The sequence below is a fragment of the Dipteris shenzhenensis genome, chromosome 18 (assembly GCF_047967505.1).
Source record: "Dipteris shenzhenensis isolate YYH24624 ecotype China chromosome 18, Dip_SZ_1.0, whole genome shotgun sequence".
In the NCBI taxonomy this organism is placed as follows: Eukaryota; Viridiplantae; Streptophyta; class Polypodiopsida; order Gleicheniales; family Dipteridaceae; genus Dipteris; species Dipteris shenzhenensis.
This window is the reverse complement of record NC_141613.1, coordinates 11,101,905-11,116,837: the sequence shown is the minus strand read 5'-3', so window position 1 is coordinate 11,116,837 and position 14,933 is coordinate 11,101,905. Positions and strand designations below refer to the sequence as shown.

The following is a 14,933-nucleotide window of genomic DNA, read 5'->3' as shown; positions in this document are numbered from 1 at the left end:
TCCTACAGATGTTCAGCCATGCTGTATGCCAGGGCTTCCCCACTGCTTGCAACACCACCACCATGGTACCGATTCACCAAGTAGGGAATCTCATGGATATTGGGAACTACAGCACTCTGATGATTGGACACACACTGCTGGCCAAGATTTACGGATCTTTACTAGAGAGAGATCAGCACCTTCAAAGAGGCACACGAACAGGATCTTTGGGACAGGATATATTCCAAAGACAACACTCCATTCTAGACCACATCTTCACTCTACAGGCCATGATCGAGGAGGCGGGGTCAAGATCCTAGAAAGTCTATGCTTACCTTGTAGACTTTCGAAGGGTTTTCACAATTGGAGGTTGTGTTGATGAAAAAAGCCAATCTTTGGTGTGCGCCTTTATCTCCTCGAGAGGTGACAATATTGCTAAAAGTTTTGAATAATAACGCCTTCAAGATCTCAAGCTTCATTTCTAGTAGTCTATTGGAAGACCACAAAAGCATAGGCGCCAGACTCGATCAGGAAAGGTAGGAAACTTACAATGAAGCAGCTGGAATTCATGTGTATATGCGCATAATATGTCGTTTGAGTTTGATATAGTTATCAAACTTGTCAGGTTCTTTAGCAAACTTGGCCACGAATGCAGCTTTGAAGTCCTCCCATTTGAGAGTAGCCTTGTAATGAAGTATAGGTGGTCACCTCCCCATCCGTGAGCCCCCAAATGAGGAGAGCATGGGGAGGTGTACCAACCTAGGTAACAGGTTAGATGGCATGTGGGCAGTAAGAGAGTCCGCCACAAGAGCAGATCTAACAGAGAATGATAGGCTGCCACATGGGCAGCACATGGGCTGCCATGTGGGCAGCAAGCACAACATGCACAGCATGAACTCAGGGCTACCACATTGGCAGCAGTTAGTCCACCATGTGGGCAGCATAAGGCAACATACCTGGCTGCTTGGAGAGTGTACGGTGGACAGAAGTTGTACGGAACTGAGGCGTGGTCAGCAGGGAATGTACGGAGCATTTGGCGCGGGTGTACAAGCCTGGAAAGGTTCTGGAACAAATGCGACTAGTGCTGAAATAGGCCTGCAGCAGACAGGTGCTCCTGGAGAAGTCTGCAGAGAAGGGAACAAAGTCTGGAACAGACCCCCATCCTGCGAGACAGTCTGCGCGGCTACAGCAGCAGCAGGAGCAGGAGAAAACAGTGCAGGATGTGCATAACCAGGCCAGGAAATAGCCGTGATCATCTGCGACAGGATTTGGGCAGATCCAAGAGGAAATTAGGGCATTCTGGTCGGTCCAGATCTGCTAAATCTTGTCAGGATTCTCACTCATCCAGTCAGCTGGTTGGCTGGGTTTCCAGCCTAAAAACCTTCAGGGCTCATTCTTTGGTTCAGTCTGGAGTCAGATTTTGGGCCACCAGCCTATCTCAGGGAGCCAAGCAGGGCGATCTGGTGCAGCAAGGGAGGTGGCTGTTTGCAGGAATCAGAGATCTCAGAAGTCTTCAGCCTCAAGAGCAAATGAAGGTGTCCCACTGGTACCAGCAAGTGTCTGAGGGGTGGTCCGATCACTTCCGGAGGTGTTACCGGAGGCCTACGGCCACTGCTGTGAGAAGTGAGGAGTGGGTGGTGCGTGGACCTATGACACTACACAACCCTGTGCAACGATAGCACGTGATGATACAGGGGTGTTACGGAGTGCTATGAATTGGAACAAAAAGAACAAGCTCTAAAAAAAGACAAGGTAAGAACAACGCTAATGATAAACAACGTAGGGAAACAATGGACATAAAGGGGACAATGTGAACCAGATGTATATCATAGAATGAAAATGGAACCAAGTACACCAATCCACCTAGGAGATGGAGCAGAGATCACTCATCCAAGATAGTAATACGACAGGCGAGCTCGTAGCTCTAGCCTCTCTCTCTCTCTCTCTCTCTCTCTCTCTCTCTCCGTATATGAATGAATGAATTGAATCCCCATCATCCCTCGTCTCCCCTCTTCACCCTCACCTTCCTCTAGCTGGAAATCTCCCTCCTCCCTCCTACTGGCTGTCCCCCTCGTCCTTAGCCGTCCCGGCACTCCATCTCTTCATGTCTTCTGCAACAGCCCGCTTCTGCCAAGTTGGTGGTCCATAACTACTCCATGTGCACAACCTGTGTCTCTGACAAGGAGCTTGACCAGTAGCAGCCGCATGTGGAGGATAGTATCCATGTGTATACTCCTTGCAAATTCTCAATCTTGGCCACGGAACCCATGGTGGGTCAGGTCTGTCATGTACCACACCAAGTCCCGGTCAACAGCAAGGCATGTTGAAGTTGCTACCGTTGTTAAAGATCCAACATCATGCACTGCATTTCCATCATTTGAGCAAGCGCTTTGGTCATATTGCGTGCTTCTTGGCGGGAAAAGGAATTGGGAAGAAATGACTCCATTTTTTTCCATTTTAGAAATGTTTGAGTCAATGCGAGGAATTTTTATAATGTGTAATCCACTATATTCAGGTTGTTGACGTTTATCATATATATCAACCTCTAATCTTACCCCAATTGATAGAGTCAAAGATCTAAGAAAACACAAGAATCCCCTATTGAAGTGCAGTTAAGTTCACAACAGTCACGAGGATAGATTCCTTCTCCAAAAGCACAAGTGTCTTTCTACATAAAACCTTGAAAGTCAGGAACATCTGGTACAAATAAATCATCTAAAAAACACCTAGCTTGGCTAAGCTTATGAAATATGATATGTGAAATCCCACTTCGTAAAAGACAGCAAAAACACTCTCATTTTCTCTCCCTCTCCCAACAGATACACTAGCGTTCAGGACAATCGTCAGGCTAGACCCCCCGAAGGTTTTTATTCATCAAAGAGAAAAATGCAGTACATGAGTTCAGCGTGGAAGTTGTTCATACAAAATCCAAACGTGAACTCCCATTACATGAGCTCTCAGGCTCCCCTTCTTGGCAACAAGCCACTTGTCAATTTCTACATTACTTTCCTAAGTACATGCCACTAAGGGCAACTCTGAAGTCTTCGAAGCACTTGGTCACGCGAACCGCCTCCTAGACTCTTGTTAGGCTCCGTTGCGCTTAGGAAAATAACTCTTCCTAGTACCAGCAACAATTAATTAAAGCGCACTACCATGGTACCCATTAATTGTTAGCGCTTTGCATGCAAAGAACACACTGTGGACTATTTCTAGTCATGATGGGCATTCCCACTGAACACATGTGCACACATAACAAATATAAAAATATATATTTATTCTCTAGTTAACAGGAGTCAACACTCTTGATTATAATTAAGAGGCTTTGACCAAGGGTCGAGGCACCTTAATTATAGTCAAGTCTCTCCAACCGAAGTTGGCACAACTCTCCAACCGAAGTTGGCACATCTTGGTTACCGTAGTTAACCCTCTTGGTATAAACCAAGTCTTCTTGACCGAGAGCAAGCTTACTTGACCAAAGTCAAGTATCTTTAACTGTAGTCAATTCTTTGACCAATAGAAAATCTCTTTTGCCCATAATTAACCCAGATGGGAAACTCTTTAATTATGATCAAATAAATGGTCAACTGTACTTTGACTTAGGATATTTACATTGTGGTGACATCCCCTCGGCTTCTATTCAGTTGACCTCAACTGAAAAGCTTCCTTGTAAACATCCAAAAGCTGCGGATGATCGCACAACATGTCTTCATCCATCCACTTGACATCCAATGCCGTATAATTCTTGAATTTTACAAGGTACCTGTAAAATTCTTTGCCTTGAGGACCTTTGCGTACAGTATGGTACACGATCTGCTCTAGCTGAAGAACCTCCTCCAACTCATCCACTTCTGCTGGATCCTCTGATGTTGCTTCTGTAGGCTCTAGCCCCTGAAATTTCTTTAGAAGACTCACATGGAATGCATTGTGAATCCTCCAATGTTCTAGCAATGCTAATCTGTATGCAACCTCATTTATTCTTTATGTAACCCTGAAAGGGCCATAGTACCTGGGAGATAACTTTGCATATACATTATGTTTGCCTTTAAACTTGCAGAGCCTAGCTTTCTCGAACTTTAAAGGTACCCAATCCCCTTCCTTGAGATTTAACTGTCTCCTATGCTTATCTACAGCTCTTTTATGCTTCTCTTGAGACCTTTCAATTGCTGTCCGGACTTGGCTGTAAGCTCTCTGGAGATCTCTCACAAACTGATCAGCTGCAAATATTTCGTCCTTGGTCCTCAGGATAGGTGGTAAAATCACCTTCCCATAAATGACCTCAAAGGGGGCTTTCCCTGTAGAGTTGTGTACTATATTATTGTACGCAAACTCTACCAATGGTAGGTACTTTTCCCAAACTGAACCTTGGTCACCCACGTAGCATTTCAGCGTATCCAATGCTATAGAATTCGCTACTTCACTTTGACCATCTGTCTGTGGATGGAAAGAAGAAGAAAAATTCAAACTCGTCCCCGTATTATCAAATAAAGCTCTCCAGAATAGACTGGTCATTCTGGGATCTCGATCACTGACAATGGACTTGTGCCATGAAAAGCTTAGCCATATGATCTACCTTTATGGTTTTACGAACCGGAATGAAATGAGCTTGCTTGCTGAATCTATCAATGATAGTCCAAGTCCCATCATTCCCTGACTTTGATCTTGGCAAATCAAAAATAAAGTCCATTATAATACTTTCCCACGGTGCCTGAGGCACGGGAAGAGGCATAAGTAGGCCAGGTGCCTTCCGTCTATCATACTTCACTTTTTGACACGTAAGGCATTCAGTAACAAACTGATGTATATCTTTCTGCATCCCTGGCCAAAAGAAATACCCCTCTAGTGCTAGAGTTGTTGCTGTAATTCCTCTATGTCCAGCATAGGGAGGTGCATGGCATTCCTCCAAAATCTTTTTCCTCATCTCCTGGGTGATGCATAGGCAGTCATCTTTCATTAGATACCCATCTTTCTGGGAATAGTGACTGGTGGACTGCCCCTCTTGCATTTGCTGTAAAATCTCGCCAAAATCTGCATCATTAGCATATTGCTCCCACATGCCTTCCAGGTCCTGATGATAAGCAATAGTCACATTGTTGACCTGGGGTCTTCGGGATAAGGCATCTGCCACTCTGGTCCGAATTCCTGGGGTATGGACAATCTGAAAATGATACATTGACAGCATATTTGCCCATTTCATATGCTTCTTGGAAAGTTTTGTCTGAGTTAGAAAAATATCTCAGACTTTGGTAGAAAAATATATCAGACTTTGGTAATCTGTTTTAACAGTAAAATCTGCACCCAAAAGATAGTGCTTCCGTGTGTTCACATCATGAACTACAGCCAACAATTCTTTTTCATAGATTCCCAGATATCTTTCAACATCACGCAATCTTCGGCTTTCGTATGCTACTACATGTCCATTCTCATGTAATGCAACCCCAACACACTCTCCACAGGCATCGCAATCAACATCAAAAGGTTGATAAAGATCCGGGACTACAAGAATAGGCTCTGTAGTCAACTTCTCCTTGAGTGTATTAAATGCTTTCTTTTGTGATATTCCCCATGTGAAGGCTGCATTTTTCTTGGTAAGGTCATGTAATGAAGCTGCGATATCAGCAAAATGCCTGATAAATCTCCTATAGTAGGAGCAAAGTCCCAAAAAACTACGGACTTCATGCACAATTTTCAGCTCAGGGCATTCTTGGATGGCTCGGATCTTTGCAGGAATCCCATTCTTGGATATTATATGTCCCATATAATGGATCTCTTCCAAAAAGAATTCACTTTTCTTGCTATTGGCAAAAAGCTGATGATTTCGAAGTTTTTGAAATACCAAAGCAAGATGTTCCATGTGCTCTTCTTCTGTCATTGAAAAGACTAGGATATCATCTAAGAAATACCCGTGAAATGCCTCTACTTTCGGAAGATGCGATCCATCATTCTATTGAATGTGGCTGGAGCATTTGTCAACCCAAAAGGCATCACTAAGTATTCATACAACCAGAATGTTGTCTTATGCACATCTTGTGGTTGTATCCTGACTTGATGATAGCCACTCTTCAAGTCTATCCTGCTGAAAACTGTTGCTCCTTTGAGTTGGTCAAGCACATCATCTATGCGTGATATCGGAAATCTATTTTTGATGGTCATCTTATTCAATGCACAATAATCAATGCACATTCGAAAAGAACCATCTTTCTTCTATAGGCCAAAAAGAGGGCAAATGCAGAAAAGCCCCAAATTTTGCTGAAATTTTTGCAAATGTGACCCAAAATATGATAATCTGACCCAATGTATAGCCTCAAGGCTTGAAACTACAAAAATATGAGTTACTGTCCCAAACACCAGTTGAAATTGAGCTCCCAACACAAAAGCCCCAAATTTTGTTGACCTGAGTGATGACGTGGCACAACGTAACAGTCCTGAACCTGAAATTGACTGAAAACTTCAATTTTTGGAAGGATTTCAGTTGACAACCTTGTCCAAAGTATTGTATTGACAGGTTGAAGGTCCACATGTCAAAAGCCCTAAATTTTTCTGTTGGAAATTAAGGTTTAACAGTAAAAACTGTCAAAAACAGTAAAATACTGCAAATGTTGCTTGTGAATCAGCTTCTAGTCCTTTGAGATTAGGACTGAGACTCAAAAGGCCTCTGTAGGCAGAGTATAACAAACCACGAAGCTGCTGCAGCAGGTTGAAGTGCAAAAGACAGCTCGAGCGTAGCTGGAACAGCCCTTAGACACCTCGAACTTAGTGCGTGGCTGGTAGTATCTCCTTTGGAGGGCTCTGAACAGGTCACGATAGCAGAACGTCTTCAGCAGATGACTGTGGAGAGGTCACGGGAGCTAGGCGCCTGGATCTGGGTCTGGTTAATGTCGCGGGAGCTAGGCGTCTGGAACAGCAGTACAAAGGTGACGACAAATGGTCACGGGTACTGTGGAGGACCTCGAAAATGCTGCAGCTGAAGCCTACAAGCAGTCGCCTCAGTCTGGGAACAGCAATGAGGCGCTTTGTGGCGACGAAAAAACACCGGAAGCCTTGGACAGCAGCTGGAGGAAACGTACGGGATCCGTACGTATCTGTACAGACGTCCGTACAGTTGTACGGACAGTACGGAAAAGAGGCGCAGGAAGTAGATCTGGGCTCTGATACCACTGAAGGGTCGCGTAGACAAAAGAGAGCACGTACAAGGTACAAGGGTCGATGAGAAACGCCGTCACGTCAACTAGGATATATGAAAAAAGAAGTACAAGGTACTTGTACCTAGACCTAGGACTAAGTGTCCTAGGTGTCACATAGGACTAAGTGTCCTATGTGGCCTAAAAGGCACTAACACTACAAGTGCCTATATTTATGCCTACAAGGCACATACCATGGCCTATAGGGCATCACTAGAACCACCAGGAGATGGCCTACAGCAACCGTGGTCACCTTATCCTCAAGGGGCACCACACCTTAGCCAAGTGGTCAAGCATTTGCCACGTGGCACCCCTATCTAGACTGCCACATCAGCAATCTTATCTACACTACCACGTCAGCAGCCCAGTGAGACTGCCACGTCACCCTATCCATCCACGTCACCATGTCACGTCATCTGGCCACATCATCTTACCAACTCATTAGCCACGTCGTCAGTGACACGTCATCTGTCACAGTGGCAGGCCACATCATCAGTAACACATCATCTGTCACATCAACAGACACGTCACCTATGCCACGTCATCATTGCCCAATCAGCTTCCACCTCATCAATGCCACGTGGCACAGTTCCCCCCTCTGCAGGCACACACAATCACTATATGTGACCACTCCTACCACCTCAACACAGGACTCCACAAGCACAGTCCCTGCTAGGCACAATCAGTCCATGTGACCCCCTGACTACCACATCATCATTGAGCACATTTGCACTCCTTTTGCCCCTCCACCTAGATCAAGTCGTATCTCTTGATCCAGGAAGAATTTGAGGACGCTCCAAAAAATCGATTAATTTTTGGTACTCTACGTGCTCGTCACATCACACGCACACTTCAGCACAAGTATCACTCACTTTTGAGCTTCGCCGACAAATCCACTTCCTACACGCACATCAACCTCTACATCGACGCATCTGACCCAACACTTAAAAAGAACAAAAGAAAAGAAATTATTTGTTGTTTTTTCATTGATCGACAGTTGGTATAGATCTAGATCAGAGTAGACTAGATCGCCATAGAGGGGACGTTTTGAATCTTCCCAAGTTACCAATCTAAGCCATGCCCGAAATTCCCGACTAGTTTCTACTCAGAGTCAATCCATATGCTCACATACAGTTTCACATCATCACATTACCTGAAACCTATCGTTCATCAGTTCAATGAGCAAATTTCAGAGTGTTCAGAGGCATTGTCCGATTGTTCAGTGGACAGGTGGCACATGATTTGATTTCACACACACATGCCATCATTGTAAAGCCTATTCGGCTATTTCACGGCATTGTGCACATCATTTCAGCCTTCCAAAGCCTCTTGGCTATTCCCGGCATCATTTGCCACAAGCCTTGTAATTCATATCAGAATATATATTGCAGTTCTATCTTCACCAACAGTTCAGATTTCACTTGGCACAGTCAGTGTTTTGCAGTTGCTTTATACAAAGATTTTTCATGACACTTTCAGTACATTTCTTGCACCAAGCAACCTCAATCTGGAGGCCTCTGCTAAGCTAGACAACTCCAATTACGGCACATGGAAATACCAAATAGAGACCATTCTTGTACTTCAGGACAAATGGGAGTATGTCAATGGATCTACACCTAGACCATTGGACGATCCAGCCACCAGTAGCTCTACTCCACCTGTTGTCACAACACCAGCAGCGGGATCTACAGCTATACAAACAGTTTCCGCACCTGTAGTAGATCCTGCTATTGCCCGAGCTCAAGCAAAATGGGATAAGAAAGACAAGTACACATATCATCTGATCAAGCAAAATGTGCAAAATGTCATGCTAGGACAGCTCAACACCGTCAAGACATCCAAAGAAGCATGGGATATGTTCGCAGCTCTCTACGAGTCCAAGAACACTTCCAGGATTCTCACACTGAGAAACTAGATCAACCAAAGTTTCCCCAACAGCAACGAAACCGGTCATGCTTATGTACTCCGGATCAAAGACTACAACAATCAACTCGTAGCAACAGGAGAGACTATGAATCCCACAGAAATTGTTCAAGTCATCCTGAATGGACTAGGAGAGGGATACGAGAATCTAGTCCAGAGTATTGCAATTCAACGGCAAATTCCAACACTACAAGAACTCCAATAAGTCCTACTTGGTGAAGAACTCAGGACGCAAGCCATTCAAGCACGCAAAGGTCATTCTCATGATCAGGCATTCACAGCTTCAAACAGAAGCAGAGGCAAAGGTAGATCATTCCAGAAAAGTTATCATTATCAGCAACAAAATCAGCAAAGTCAAAATCAGCATCAGCATCATCCTCAACAACATCAGCATCAGCAAAGAGGAAATCATTCCAACCGAGGAAGATTCCAAGGACGAGGGAATGCATCCACCAACGTGTCAAACATTCAGTGCAACTACTGTCACAAGTTTGGACACTATGAAAGAGATTGCCGCAAGAAGCAGTATGACCAAGGCAGTCAATCCAACAATAATCGAGGAAATTTCCGCGGCAGAGGAAATCATCGTGATGGATATTCTAGTCACAGTCATTTTGCAAATGAACATGGGAATATGTTTCTTGCAAACGAAGAAATGCAGCAAATTGCTACAGTGTACCTAGACACTAATTGCAATCCCAAAGAGGATTTCAGCTATCAAGTCAACCAAGCGGAACAGGATCCTTGGTATATCGACAACGGTGCATCATCTCACATGACAAATCATCGAGGAAATTTCCGCGGCAAAGGAAATCATCATGATGGACATTCTAGTCACAGTCATTTTGCAAATGAACATGGGAATATGTTTCTTGCAAACGAGGAAATGCAGCAAATTGCTACAACGTATCTAGACACTGATTGCAATCCCAAAGAGGATTTCAGCTATCAAGTCAACCAAGCGGAACAGGATCCTTGGTATATCGACAACGGTGCATCATCTCACATGACAAATCATCAAGAATGGTTCACAGAGATGAAACCATTAGAAGGTCAGAAAAATGCCATCTACACAACAGATAATACACCGAATCTAGTTCAAGGGACAAGTGTTATCCCAATGAGCAATTTCACTGGTACGAAAGGATTGGTGAAAGATGTACTCTATGTTCCGAAGCTCAACAAGAACCTCTTGTCAGCAGGTCAAATGACAGAACACAACTACCAAGTCATGTTCGACGGAAATGAATGCATTATCAGAGATAAATCCAGAAGATGTCAGCTAGTAGCAAAAGATGTCAAGGAAGGACGCTTATACAAAATGCTAGCTACAGTACCAGATAAGCATGCCATGTCAGCTCAACCGCAACAGATGCCACTATCTGCAAAATGGCACAAGAGATATGGTCATGTTAATTTCAAGTACTAGTTAGATCTCAAGAATCAGAATATGACAATCGGGATTCCAAAGCTACAGTTTCTTGGAAAAGTTTGCGAAGCATGTTGCTTCGCCAAACAAAAGCGAACCAATTTCGGCAAAAGTACCTCTCGTGCACGAGGTATTCTTGATTTTATACATACAGATGTATGGGGTTATGCCCAGACCCGCAACATCAATGGTTCACTTTAGTACTTGACTTTCATCGACGACTACAGCAAATATTGTTGGGTCTATTTTTTGAAAGAGAAATCTGAAGTGTTTTCTAGATTTCAAGAATTCAAAGCCATGGTAGAAAACCAAACAGACACAAAGATCAAAGTCATGAGATCAGATAGAGGAGGTGAATACATGTCTTCAGCATTCATGAACTTTTGCAGAAGTCACGGCAGTCGAAGACAATTCACTTGTGCAGATACTCCTCGGCAGAATGCAAGAGCTGAAAGGAAGAATGGGACTTTAGCAGACAGTGCTAGAGCAATGCTTAGTGAGAAGCATCTTCCGAATTAATATTGGACAGGGAAAGCAGACCACCAGCCAGATTGACATATGCTCAGAAAGGCAAAGCAATTCACGTTGAAACCACCAACTATGCTCCTATGACTACCATCATGGCTACAGAAGAGCCAATGTACTTCGAAGATGCAATAGACAAGCCAGAATGGCAAACTGCTATGAATAAAGAAATTGATGCTTTATATAAGAAGAATACTTGGGAATTATGCAACCTTCCATCAGGAAAGAAGGCCATAGCAAACAAAAGGATATACAAAGTGAAGTACAATCCAAATAAAAGTATTCAAAGATACAAAGCCAGATTAGTTGCAAAACGATTGGCACAGCAATATGGTCAAGACTATGATGAGACTTACGCTCCAGTAGCAAAGATGGATTCCATACGATTCTTGATATCACTAGCGACACTCAGTAGATGGAATGTTTATCAGCTCGATGTCAAGAATGCATTTCTCAACGGTTATCTAGACGAGGAAGTCTACATGCAACAACCAGCAGGTTATGTTAAACCAGGAAAGGAGAATAAGATTTGCCATCTCAAAAAGAGTCTCTACTGCTTAAAGCAAGCACCCAGAAGTTGATACAGCAGAATCGACAAGTATTTTGCTGATCTGGAATACATGAAATCCAATGCAGATCATACTCTTTACTACAAAGTTCAAGGGGAAGACATTATTATTGCACTTTTGTACGTAGATGATCTGATTGTGACTGGAAGCAAGGATAGCTTCATCAAAAAACTAAAACAAGACGTATCTGCAGAGTTCGACATGAAAGATCTTGGACTTATGTACTATTGTCTTGGCATTGAGTTCTCGATAGATTCAGATAGCACATTCATGAGTCAGCTCAAGTATGTTGACAGTCTCCTGAAAAAGTTTCATATGGCAGATTGCAAGATTGCAGCCACTCCCATGGAACAGAGTTTGAAACTTACCGAAGATTCAGAAACGCCTACAGTCAATGACATGTACTACAGGCAGCTCATCGGATCTCTTATATATTTAACTATCACACGGCCAGATATCTGTCATGCAGTAAGTTCACTAGCACAGTTTATGGAAAATCCAAAACAGTCTCACTAGAGTGCAGCCAAAAGAGTCTTGAGATACATCAGAGGTACAAGACAGTTTGGAATAGAATACAGAGGAAGTCATCCACGGTTGCATGGATACTGTGACAGTGACTATGCCGGAGATCATGAGACCAGGAAATCGACACAGGGATATGAATTTTTCCTTGATCAAGGTGCTATATCATGGTTGTCAAACAAACAGCCAACTGTTTCTTTATCTTCGACTGAAGCAGAATATAGAGCACTCACTACAAGTGCATGTGAGGCTATATGGCTCAGAAGACTATTGTCAAAAACAGATTACTTTGATGAGTCAAAGCCAACAACAATATACTGTGATAATGGCTCAAGCATTGGCCAAGAATCCAGTATATCACTCCAGGACAAAGCACATTGATGTCAGAGCACTTCATCACAGAAAGAGTGTTACTTGGTGACGTCACACTGCAGCATTGTGATAGCAAAGAGAATGTTGCAGACATCTTTACCAAACCACTCGATAAAGAGCTTTTCGAGAAACACCGACTAGCTCTTGGTTTGACGCAGAGGAAGGACATTCCCATTAAAGAAATGTGATGGAATGTAATGTTCAGTCCTTCTTCGATTCCCCAGAATCATCATCTTGAGGGAAGGCCTACTTCATGATGTTGATCTTGAGGGAAGGTGTTGAGAGTTCACGCTCAACATCATGTGATCATGTGTGCATAGTACCATCATGTGATCATATGTACATAGCACTAACCCAATAGAGTGCTATAAAGGAAAGGGTTAGATGTCCTAACCTTAACCCTAAATGGATTTGTATATATTCTACATTTTCAACTAAATCTAGTGTACAGTTAGTCATTTGTGGTGTGCTCTCTAGCTGTGCCCTCTCTCTTCATCTTCACTCTTCTCCTCTCCCCTCTTCATATTTTGTCAGAATCTTCTTTTCCCAAATCAGATAGTTTATTGAAACCCTTTCCATAGAAATGTTCATCAATTTTTAAATATCAAGCACAAGATGAGATCATCACTATAGCCAACAAATATATCTTTATATATATCTAGATGAATCCAAGAATATGCCCAAACGCATCCTCTAAAAATGCAACACATAGTGCAATTTCAATCTCATGATAGTCACTCATAAGGTTGAAAACCATAAACTCCATCACACATAGTAGGGACTAGCTACTATGACATCCCCACCAACGTTATCAATGCCCAACAACGTATACACACACCCACCCAGACTTGAGCATCCATTTATAAAAGGTCTTCGTACACAGTTTCTATCGCCACTCGGGAGGTGAAGGGCAGACTCAGCCGTGATGAATATATCTTTAAATGCATCAAGGACACAAGCTAAGTTGTGCAGGTAAATATTCTTAGGTGATCTATTTTATGTTTCACACCCATAAAGGCCTCTTCAAGAGTTTGGTTCCGATCAGCTTTCGTAGCACTTGAGTTATGGAGGTGCATAGCTGTATTCACTACTTTAGCCCACAAGTAGTTTGGTATATTACGCGCATTCAGCATACTCCTAGTTTTCTCACCAAGGCGCTCTCAGCAACACTATTTTGTTGGAGAGTCATAGAAGTAAAGTGATTCAATGCCCTTCTCTTTACAAAATTCAATTGGATTTGAGAGCATTAACCCACTTGGCAGTCTGATTGTCAACCATAGCAATAAATTCCTTAAAAGTATTTAAGGGTCTCAAGCTTCTCCTTCAGAAAGTACACCCATGTCTTCTTGGAATAATCATCCATGAATGTTAGGAAGTAAACTTTACCTCCTACTGATTTGACATTTAAAGAATCACACAGGTCAAATTGAACAATGTATTTTTCCCTTAAAACTTTCTTTGGAAGCTTTTCACAGCTGTGCTTTCCCATGATACATCCTTTACAAATCATCTTCTCATGTCAAAGAGGAGGCAAGCCATCCAGAAAACCTTGCTTTTTAATGACGACTCGGCTTTCCATGTTGGCCAAACCTTTCATGCCACCACAAGATTTCTTTCTTGTTTAATTGAGAGATGTAAGCCTTAAAGTCAAGTATAGATGATGTCAGTTTATTAAGGCCTTCTTCCTCATTTCTCCTGGCTATGATTTTAAAATCAGTGTCCCGAATGAGACATTCCCTTCATCGAATTCCAGACTGCAGTCAGCCCACACGCATGAGGGCCGTGGGCCACCTGCAGCTTGGCCTAGAAGCCCCAGGGTGGTCACTCTCAGACATGTAACATAGCACGTTTGAGCAAAGGAGGGGACTTTTGTAATTGAGGGGATTAAATAAATACTCAACCAATATGATTTATTTAAGCGAAGGTACAACGGGATATGTAAATTCAACATTGAAACATGTACAATTATAGAAAGGGGCTCACAACCGTGTGAAAATATTTTCAGATATAGGGATATTTTATACACATGCTTGTTGTAGGTGCTATATGCACCTTCAGATAGTGACCCCCAAATTCAAGGGTATTTTTTATACATGCTTGCTCATAGGTACTATATGCACTTTAAGAGAGTGACCCCCATAACAGGCAAGTGATAAAAGATGTCTACGAGCTCAATAAGTCATGACCTCCAGCAGAGCAGCAACAAGAACTCCAATAACAGCAGTAGATGCACACAGCACTTGCGGGGTAGGGTAGACAAAAGGTCTACAGGTGCGGCCCTTGAACGCATAGACTAAACAAATACGAGTGTGTCCCCAATCCACTACGACCTAAAGATCGTAATTCTCATAATTCATCCCAATTCACGCGAGTAGCCACCTGGCAACTTTTGAAGTGTGTGAGGATTTGTTGTTTCAGATAGTTGCAAGCCAATAG

At 43.0% G+C, this 14,933-nt stretch overlaps 1 protein-coding gene across 3 annotated transcripts in view; it reads right to left on the bottom strand.

The window, feature by feature from the left end:
- LOC147890794 (FMN-linked oxidoreductases superfamily protein) overlaps positions 1–14,933 on the bottom strand; it is a 71,622-nt gene that overhangs the window by 54,995 nt on the left and 1,694 nt on the right. The window lies entirely within an intron of this gene.